This window comes from Schistocerca gregaria, unplaced genomic scaffold (assembly GCF_023897955.1).
Source record: "Schistocerca gregaria isolate iqSchGreg1 unplaced genomic scaffold, iqSchGreg1.2 ptg001053l, whole genome shotgun sequence".
NCBI classification, from domain to species: domain Eukaryota; kingdom Metazoa; phylum Arthropoda; class Insecta; order Orthoptera; family Acrididae; genus Schistocerca; species Schistocerca gregaria.
In genome coordinates, this window is record NW_026062399.1 from 72,501 (window position 1) to 82,776 (window position 10,276).

At 53.1% G+C, this 10,276-nt stretch overlaps 2 non-coding genes across 2 annotated transcripts in view; both read right to left on the reverse strand.

Annotated features, from left to right (window-relative positions):
- Positions 1-9, reverse strand: part of LOC126327515 (5.8S ribosomal RNA) — a 155-nt gene extending 146 nt beyond the window's left edge. The window contains exon 1 of the ribosomal RNA XR_007561324.1: positions 1-9. This exon is cut by the window's left edge and continues 146 nt beyond it. This is a non-coding gene — a ribosomal RNA (5.8S ribosomal RNA).
- Positions 10-371: 362 nt separating this feature from the next.
- On the reverse strand, positions 372-2,264 carry LOC126327530 (small subunit ribosomal RNA). Its single transcript, XR_007561339.1, has one exon. It is a non-coding gene; the product is annotated as a small subunit ribosomal RNA (ribosomal RNA).
- Positions 2,265-10,276: the final 8,012 nt, after the last annotated feature.

Below are 10,276 nucleotides of genomic sequence, written 5' to 3' on the forward strand. Positions count from 1 at the left end.
TCCTGGGTGATCTTTTCCTTTTCAGTCTCCCACTGTCTCTTTCAAGACAGTAGCATTTGCGGGACTGAGGCGTCTGACGGCCCCTGTTCCACTATTTTTTTTGTGTCCAACGGCCTCACAGCCGATGGGCGTCGTACGGCTCCACACCGGAGCGGACAGGCACTCGGGCGAACGTCATTCAAAACCGGCGCCAGGCGCCAGGTACCGCAGGCCAGCCGCTCCAGAGCTTCAGCGCTCGTACCACACAACAACAACACTTCCGCTAGTTTTGAGAGGCACGCGTGGTTCCGCACGCGGCGCACGGCCACTGCCGTACAGGTAGCGTGTTGCGCGACACGACACGCACATCGAAAGACATGCAGTCTAGTCGGTAATGATCCTTCCGCAGGTTCACCTACGGAAACCTTGTTACGACTTTTACTTCCTCTAAATGATCAAGTTTGGTCATCTTTCCGGTAGCATCGGCAACGACAGAGTCGATGCCGCGTACCAGTCCGAAGACCTCACTAAATCATTCAATCGGTAGTAGCGACGGGCGGTGTGTACAAAGGGCAGGGACGTAATCAACGCGAGCTTATGACTCGCGCTTACTGGGAATTCCTCGTTCATGGGGAACAATTGCAAGCCCCAATCCCTAGCACGAAGGAGGTTCAGCGGGTTACCCCGACCTTTCGGCCTAGGAAGACACGCTGATTCCTTCAGTGTAGCGCGCGTGCGGCCCAGAACATCTAAGGGCATCACAGACCTGTTATTGCTCAATCTCGTGCGGCTAGAAGCCGCCTGTCCCTCTAAGAAGAAAAGTAATCGCTGACAGCACGAAGGATGTCACGCGACTAGTTAGCAGGCTAGAGTCTCGTTCGTTATCGGAATTAACCAGACAAATCGCTCCACCAACTAAGAACGGCCATGCACCACCACCCACCGAATCAAGAAAGAGCTATCAATCTGTCAATCCTTCCGGTGTCCGGGCCTGGTGAGGTTTCCCGTGTTGAGTCAAATTAAGCCGCAGGCTCCACTCCTGGTGGTGCCCTTCCGTCAATTCCTTTAAGTTTCAGCTTTGCAACCATACTTCCCCCGGAACCCAAAAGCTTTGGTTTCCCGGAGGCTGCCCGCCGAGTCATCGGAGGAACTGCGGCGGATCGCTGGCTGGCATCGTTTATGGTTAGAACTAGGGCGGTATCTGATCGCCTTGGAACCTCTAACTTTCGTTCTTGATTAATGAAAACATACTTGGCAAATGCTTTCGCTTCTGTTCGTCTTGCGACGATCCAAGAATTTCACCTCTAACGTCGCAATACGAATGCCCCCGCCTGTCCCTATTAATCATTACCTCGGGTTCCGAAAACCAACAAAATAGAACCGAGGTCCTATTCCATTATTCCATGCACACAGTATTCAGGCGGGCTTGCCTGCTTTAAGCACTCTAATTTGTTCAAAGTAAACGTGCCGGCCCACCGAGACACTCAACAAAGAGCACCCTGGTAGGATTTAAACGGGGTCCGCCTCGGGACGCGAAAGCACCCCTTCGGCTCGCCCCACCGGCAGGACGTCCCACGATACATGCCAGTTAAACACCGACGGGCGGTGAACCAACAGCGTGGGACACAAATCCAACTACGAGCTTTTTAACCGCAACAACTTTAATATACGCTATTGGAGCTGGAATTACCGCGGCTGCTGGCACCAGACTTGCCCTCCAATAGATACTCGTTAAAGGATTTAAAGTGTACTCATTCCGATTACGGGGCCTCGGATGAGTCCCGTATCGTTATTTTTCGTCACTACCTCCCCGTGCCGGGAGTGGGTAATTTGCGCGCCTGCTGCCTTCCTTGGATGTGGTAGCCGTTTCTCAGGCTCCCTCTCCGGAATCGAACCCTGATTCCCCGTTACCCGTTACAACCATGGTAGGCGCAGAACCTACCATCGACAGTTGATAAGGCAGACATTTGAAAGATGCGTCGCCGGTACGAGGACCGTGCGATCAGCCCAAAGTTATTCAGAGTCACCAAGGCAAACGGACCAGACAAGCCAATCCGATTGGTTTTGATCTAATAAAAGCGTCCCTTCCATCTCTGGTCGGGACTCTGTTTGCATGTATTAGCTCTAGAATTACCACAGTTATCCAAGTAACGTGGGTACGATCTAAGGAACCATAACTGATTTAATGAGCCATTCGCGGTTTCACCTTAATGCGGCTTGTACTGAGACATGCATGGCTTAATCTTTGAGACAAGCATATGACTACTGGCAGGATCAACCAGGGAGCTGCGTCAACTAGAGCTGAGCAGCCGGCCGCCCGGGAGTGTGTCCCGGGGGCCCGCGCGAACACGCAAGCGTCCGCTCAATTATTCTGCAAACAGGAGGAGGCCGAGCTCCCCTGCACGATACACCTCGAAACCCTCTCAGGTCCCGGCGGCGCGCAGCGCCGTCCTAGGTACTTGGTCGGTTTCGAGAGAGGCGCAATCGCCCGGAGTTAGGCGAGTAGACGGTTTTAGTGCGAACACCCTTGCTCCCAACTGAGCTTGCCGCTGCCGACAGAGGCCCGGGAGCGTGCTGTCGTGGCATTGCCGGCGGGAGACAACACGCGCCACCTATGGTGACCGGCAGCTCCAACGCCAGCGCCACACAAGGGCAAAGCCCCACTTGGGTGCAGAAGCGAACTCTCCCAGCACAGCGCACGCGCCAACACGTCCGCACAACTGCGATACAAACCACCTGCGAGAACCGCTGGGGCGACCGAGCAGCAGACGGCGTCGCGGCGCCGAGTGCCAGGCGGCGGCGCATCCTCAACGCACACAGTCCTCAATCAGACCAGCACACTGCAGATGTCCACCGCGCTTCGCACCGGGCTCGGCTGAACCAACTTTGGCCGCCAGGCGCCGCGTGCAGGGTGCGCCGCAGCGTAGCTGCGCCGCCTGCCGGGCCCGTCGGCTGGCGCTCCTGCCACTCGGCGCCCCCCACCAGCCGCCTGTTGCGCGTGCGCCCACGCAGCGCGCGGCCAACACGCCGGGCGGCCCCCCTTCACCGGCCGGGAACAGTCCCACCAAGCCACCGCCGCGTATCGCTTCATACCCACATGGGCCTAGTCACGCGTGTGGATGTGGCGGGTACCGCTGAAACAACCGGTTAATAGCTGTACCGATCGTCGCCATCACAGATTCACCTCCAGCGTGAACAACCGCTCAACAACGGATTTCCAGTTCATTTGCGTATCTTGGGCAGTAAACGTAGATGTCCACCTACATTTGCGAATTCAACAATTCTTGCATGCCAGGATGTCATGTGTCACGACACGCTACATCAGACCACATACACACTGCGACATGTGCAGAAGAGAACACGTGGAAGGTGGCCCGCGCACGTATGCGATGTACCTTCCGCGATCCACTGTCAACCGGCATCTGCGGCATGTCCCAGATATGGAACGCGGTCCACCAGGGTAGCACTTTGTGTGAGGCAATACGACAAAGTCGGAATACACGCGTCACTACATCAGACGGCTCACGCTGACCTGACCTGACCTGACTCACCGCACCACCACCCCCAGCGACCCAGGGTGACATACAATGCGTTCGTACGTTCCTCCCACACGCCTCTACGGCGTACCACAGTGCAACCTAGCTGTTATTGGGAGACGAGACAAGTAGCATCAAGCACAACATATGGAAATTGAGATTCGACACCGTTGGGCACAGCCAGCGTACGGTCACACGTATCACACTACTTCACTCTGTACGTAACGACCGATGATCGGTACAGCGTGTGGGTTACGCGTACGACATCAGCGGACAATGGACACAGACCATACCACGACGTACACTGAGGGCGTCGACATCTGAATGCAACTGAACAGCTGCGAGGCTCATTTAACACTCAAACGCCAGACCGACCAGCTTGAGAGGACAGAGACACAAAGAGGGGGACAGAGGGGGACAGAGGGGGGGGAGGGGGGGGGTCGGCGATATAGTCCTATTGCAGTACAATTGACAGTGGATAGCAGGAATATGTGGAAAGTAAGCAACACTCGCAAGACATCTACATGAGGATAACAACGACACCAGAGATTCCGAGCAGTGAACTATGTTAGGCAAAGGGACAACGTGGGTTAGGTTAAGGGACAACGTGGGTTAGGTTAAGGGACAACGTGGGTTAGGTTAAGGGACAACGTGGGTTAGGTTAAGGGACAACGTGGGTTAGGTTAAGGGACAACGTGGGTTAGGTTAAGGGACAACGTGGGTTAGGTTAAGGGACAACGTGGGTTAGGTTAAGGGACAACGTGGGTTAGGTTAAGGGACAACTTGAGTTAGGTTAAGGGACAACTTGAGTTAGGTTAAGGGACAAATTGAGTTAGGTTAAGGGACAAATTGAGTTAGGTTAAGGGACAAATTGAGTTAGGTTAAGGGACAAATTGAGTTAGGTTAAGGGACAAATTGAGTTAGGTTAAGGGACAACTTGAGTTAGGTTAAGGGACAACTTGAGTTAGGTTAAGGGACAACTTGAGTTAGGTTAAGGGACAAATTGAGTTAGGTTAAGGGACAACTTGAGTTAGGTTAAGGGACAACTTGAGTTAGGTTAAGGGACAACTTGAGTTAGGTTAAGGGACAACTTGAGTTAGGTTAAGGGACAACTTGAGTTAGGTTAAGGGACAAATTGAGTTAGGTTAAGGGACAACTTGAGTTAGGTTAAGGGACAACTTGAGTTAGGTTAAGGGACAACTTGAGTTAGGTTAAGGGACAACTTGAGTTAGGTTAAGGGACAAATTGAGTTAGGTTAAGGGACAAATTGAGTTAGGTTAAGGGACAAATTGAGTTAGGTTAAGGGACAAATTGAGTTAGGTTAAGGGACAACTTGAGTTAGGTTAAGGGACAAATTGAGTTAGGTTAAGGGACAACTTGAGTTAGGTTAAGGGACAACTTGAGTTAGGTTAAGGGACAACTTGAGTTAGGTTAAGGGACAACTTGAGTTAGGTTAAGGGACAACTTGAGTTAGGTTAAGGGACAACTTGAGTTAGGTTAAGGGACAAATTGAGTTAGGTTAAGGGACAAATTGAGTTAGGTTAAGGGACAAATTGAGTTAGGTTAAGGGACAACTTGAGTTAGGTTAAGGGACAACTTGAGTTAGGTTAAGGGACAACTTGAGTTAGGTTAAGGGACAAATTGAGTTAGGTTAAGGGACAACTTGAGTTAGGTTAAGGGACAAATTGAGTTAGGTTAAGCGATAATCTGGTACAGCCACAGTTAGGTTAAGCGATAATCTGGTACAGCCACAGTTAGGTTAAGCGATAATCTGGTACAGCCACAGTTAGGTTAAGCGATAATCTGGTACAGCCACAGTTAGGTTAAGCGATAATCTGGTACAGCCACAGTTAGGTTAAGCGATAATCTGGTACAGCCACAGTTAGGTTAAGCGATAAACTGGTACAGCCACAGTTAGGTTAAGCGATAAACTGGTACAGCCACAGTTAGGTTAAGCGATAAACTGGTACAGCCACAGTTAGGTTAAGCGATAAACTGGTACAGCCACAGTTAGGTTAAGCGATAAACTGGTACAGCCACAGTTAGGTTAAGCGATAAACTGGTACAGCCACAGTTAGGTTAAGCGATAAACTGGTACAGCCACAGTTAGGTTAAGCGATAAACTGGTACAGCCACAGTTAGGTTAAGCGATAAACTGGTACAGCCACAGTTAGGTTAAGCGATAAACTGGTACAGCCACAGTTAGGTTAAGCGATAAAGTTGGTTAAATTTGGTATTGTGTGGGAAGGGGGCAGAGAGAGAGGGGGGGGGGTGGATAGTGGTGGCAGTACACGGATGCCTGAGTCACCGTCAGATACGTCACGTCGGTTCGATGCTTGTAGCAAGAGGCTGGCGGATGTGTGTCTCTCACTTCTGCAATTTTTCATGTGGTATAACACGAGGGCGGGGGATGATATTTGGTGCCCCTCTGTGTAGGATGTGTGTTGGTGGTGTTGATTTATCTGAGCAATGGTAGTTGTCGGAGGAGTGGGGTATTGTGCTTTTATAGGTGGACCTACTGCTCTGGTTATCATAGTGTCGACGGTGCAATGTGGCAGAGAGGATGCACTCGACATTGTCGCATTCCAGATGTTTACGTATTGTGTGTCTCCGTTGCAGGCCGAGAGTGGTGCATGTTCGAGTGTCTGGCTGACGTGCGATTCACGTTGTGTGCCCAGTCTTACAGCACGTATAGGGACATTCGCATAAATCATCTATATTTGGCCTTGCATCATTTACTAAGCAGTGCCGTGAGACGACCGAACTATTAGGAAAGTACTGATGTACCGCATAATGTTTACCTTCCACCACACGGCGAGTATCGACTGTGCCCAGCGTTGCCACCGCAGGCAGCGGTCACCGTCACCATTGTGCGGCGGAACGGAACATCTATATCCTCAGAGGAGCACTCTTTGCCGCCGGGCGTCACGTCTCGCGGCCTGCCGGCCAGCGCCCACGACGAACTTACTGCATGTATAGGGACATTCGCATGTATCATCTATCTATGTGGCCCTGCATCAATTACTAAGCAGTGCCGTGAGACGACTGAACTATTAGTAAAGTACTGATGAACAGCAGAATGTTTACCTTCCACAATGGGCGAGTGGTCGACTCTACCCCAGCGTCGCCACCGCAGGAAGCGGTCTTGGAAAAACTACCCCCACACCGTCACCATTGTGCGGGGGAACGGACCCTCTATATCCACAGAGGAGCACTCTTTGCCACCGGGCTTCAGGTCTCGCGACCTGCCGTCCAGTGCCCACGGGGAACCGCGTGGAGGTGGTGCCGCCGTAGCATCCGCTTACAATGGGCAATCAGCCGGCGCACGTTTCTCCTGCGGGTAGCAGGGTCCACAGCACTCGGCTCGGGCTAGCCAGGCCTTGCCCATCGTCGAGCCCGGAATTTCCGGGTTCTTGGCCTAGAGTCTGTCGCTACTTAGTCATCGTCAGCCCATGAGTCGTCATCTGAATCATTGCTGCTGGTCTCCGGAGTCGTGTCGGGGTCATGGAGCATTCCTGCTCTTTCCCTCACGAGTTCCAAAGCCCTCCGCTGCAAATATTGATCCAGAGCCTGTGCGGATATTGCAGACGCAAGAGTGCTGAGCGCCCTCCAGTGCTCTCTGCTCCGGAGTAGCGCTCTAACATCTCTGTTAGGGGGCAGTTGTTCCCGTACTTCAGCAAATTGTGGACAGTCCCACAGAGTGTGCTCCGGGGTTCCTTCCTCGCCACAGTCACAGTCTGTGGTTTCTCTTTTGCCAGTCCTACACAAGTAGGTGGAAAAGGGCCCATGTCCTGTCAAGAAATGCACCAATCCCCGTGAGGGTTGCAGAAACCGAAGTCTCATCCGCTCTCTCACGTTGGGGAAAAAATGGTGCACGCGCCTGCTTGTGCGGAGCGCGTCCCACCTCTGCTGCCACTCGTCAAAGAGCCAGTTCCGGACTTCAGCAGCGCTGTCTGCCGGTCGGCCTAAGATGTTATTGACCCCATCCGGATTTCCCTTCCGGAGCCAATACAGCGCACCCCTTTCCCTGACCAGCAGGTCAAGTGGGGGGATTGCTGTGATGACTAGTAGCGCATCGGCGGAAGTCGTGCTGTATGCTCCAGTGAGGCGCAACAGCGCTTGGCGCTGCAGCCTCCTCATCGCCGCCGCAGGTTTTCTCTGTCTCAGCCTATGAGCCCAGACACTCGACCCGTAAGCCGTGATGGCCACGAGAATGCTCGAGTGATATAGCCTTAATGTCTGCAATGGCAGATGGTATTGCTTGTTTGCAATACTGGCTATCTTGTGGAAGAGGGCCTGGCTTTTGCGACATACGATCTCGATATGCGCAGAGAACAGTCTGGACTCATCGAGGTGGATTCCCAGATACCTCGCCATGCGTGTTCGCCTGATAGCTCCATCGTTGGCACCGCCAGCAATTCGGAGTACAGGGCCACGTGCCAAACGGCCGCGCAGCAAGATATACACAGTCTTCTCAGCAGACAGCTTCAGCTTCACTTTGTGGCACCACTGCTGCAGGGCGTTGAGCGCTGCGTTGCAGTTTACTTCCAACATTGCCCGAGAGTCACCTTCTATCACTAGAAGGATGTCATCGGCGTACGCTACTACGCCTCGCACTTGTCGCAGTTCTCCTAGTTCCGCCAACACAGGCTCGAGGCCTACATCCCAGAATATGGGACCGCAGACCGAGCCCTGTGGGCATCCCTTGGTGATCGACTTCTCAACCGCCCGCCCCGGGCACCGCAAAACCGCCCGCCGGTTACGGCAGTAGTCTAGCAGGCACCGGTACAGGGGCCCAGGACATTCCAACTTCCTTAGGCTGTCGAACAGTGCCGGCCACCATAGGTTGTCGAAAGCCCCAGCGATGTCAACCATTATCCCCGCAACGTACTTGGCTGTAGATGTGTCCACCAACAACATTGCCTTGTTTATAGCATCTTCTGTACACAGACCCCTCCTGAATCCATATTGGTCGGGACTGCGTCCCCTAAGTTCCCGGTGTTGCTCTAGCCGAAGGCATAGGAGCTTCTCCTGGAGCTTAGCCATGGAGTTCAAGAGACAGATGGGTCGGTATGATTTCGGCACTTCCGGATCCTTGTCCTCACCCTTTCTCAGAATGACCACTTCGGCCAACTTCCACGATTCTGGTACCCGTCCCTGACGTAAGCACTCATTGTAGAGGTTAGTCAGGTAAGGGCAGATCTCCGCGCACAGGGCTTGGAGAACCTCGGCAGCGAGTCCATCATGGCCCGTCGCCTTTTTACGGCGCAATTCAAGAATTGCGGCGGTAACTTCACGTTCAGTGAACGGAGCAACAGGCGTCTCATCGGCATACAGCTCATGGAGTTGTCGCCTCAAATTCCCCTGTTCCTCGTCCTCATCTTCGCTACTATCGTCGGGCAATAAGGTACTCATGAGGAGCTCAGCTGACTCTTGCCAGTCCTTGGTGTGACTGCCATCGATCTTCCTTAGGGTCGACAGGACCGTCGGTGACCGAACTTTTGACACGGCAATCTTGTACGGTGTACCCCAGGGGTCAGCCGCCAGACTGTCACGAACAAAAGACTGCCAACTCTCAGTCCGTACTGTGTGCAGTGCCCGCTTAAACACGGCTTTGGCCCGCCTGTACCGCGCAAGCGTGGCCTCACGAATGTGATCGCCTACGCTGCGCTGGTAATGCCGCCGCGCTCTTCTGCATTCGCGTCGGAGACGCTGCAGCTCAGGGTTCCAAGGTGCCTTAGGCATTTTCCCTGTGTGGGCCAACGGGACTGCGCCTGTTGCTGCTGTCTGTATGGCCGCCGTCAGATCTTCTGCAGCTTTGTCAACGTCCACAACGCGATCCATTGGCCAATTCGGTATCACTAGATTACCTCTTAGTCGATCCCAATTAGCCTTTCGCCAGTTGTACTTGACGGTGCCGTTCACCTGGTCTTCAGGAGGAGGCTCCCCATCATAGGCTACAGTGAATGTGATCAGATTGTGGTCACTTAGTGTCATTCCCCGCCATACCTTCCAGTTCTCCGCACGGAGATGCTCGTGTGCACTCTTCAGTGTCACATCGATATTCGAGGTCGCTCCACGGCGGCCTTCGAAAGTTGGTGGGAAGTTTGGTCGGTTCAGCACTTCTAGTCTGAGCTCGTGAATTGCTTCAGCGAGTCTCTCACCTCGCCTGGCGGCGCGTCGAGCACCAAGAGGCGTGATGTCACTGTGCCATAGGGGTGACATGGCATTTGCGTCCATTGTGCAAATCAGCAAGTCATTGCGGTAGAACCCAACCGCCTCTTTTAACTGGTCGATATACGGTCTTTCTCTGTGCCTGTACTGAAAGTACATATTTAGCACGAAAAAGGTGAAATCGCCAGTATTTATCTCAGCTAACACCATGCATCTGTTGCTTAGGTGCGCCACTTTGACTGCTCTGAAGGAACGATTTAGCACAACAATTGCTGCCATAGGATGCTCTCCCCCAGCCAGGATCTGAGCTGTTGTCGGCATATATCGGATCTTTCCGTCCCTAGAGTAGGGCTCTTGCAGACATAATATGTCTAGAGACTCCTCCTCCGCTCGGCGTCGTACCTCCTGCATCACCGCTTGCGTTCGCGCGCAGTTCAGCTGTCCTATCTTAACCGACATTGGCATTGTGATTTTTCACAGTCCGGTCGGGGACAGGAGAGGTAGCGGCCGGAATGGAGACGGTTGACGAGAGGTCTTGTCTCCCATAGTCTGTCCGCTGGATTTTGCGTTGAGTGAGAATCCTGTAG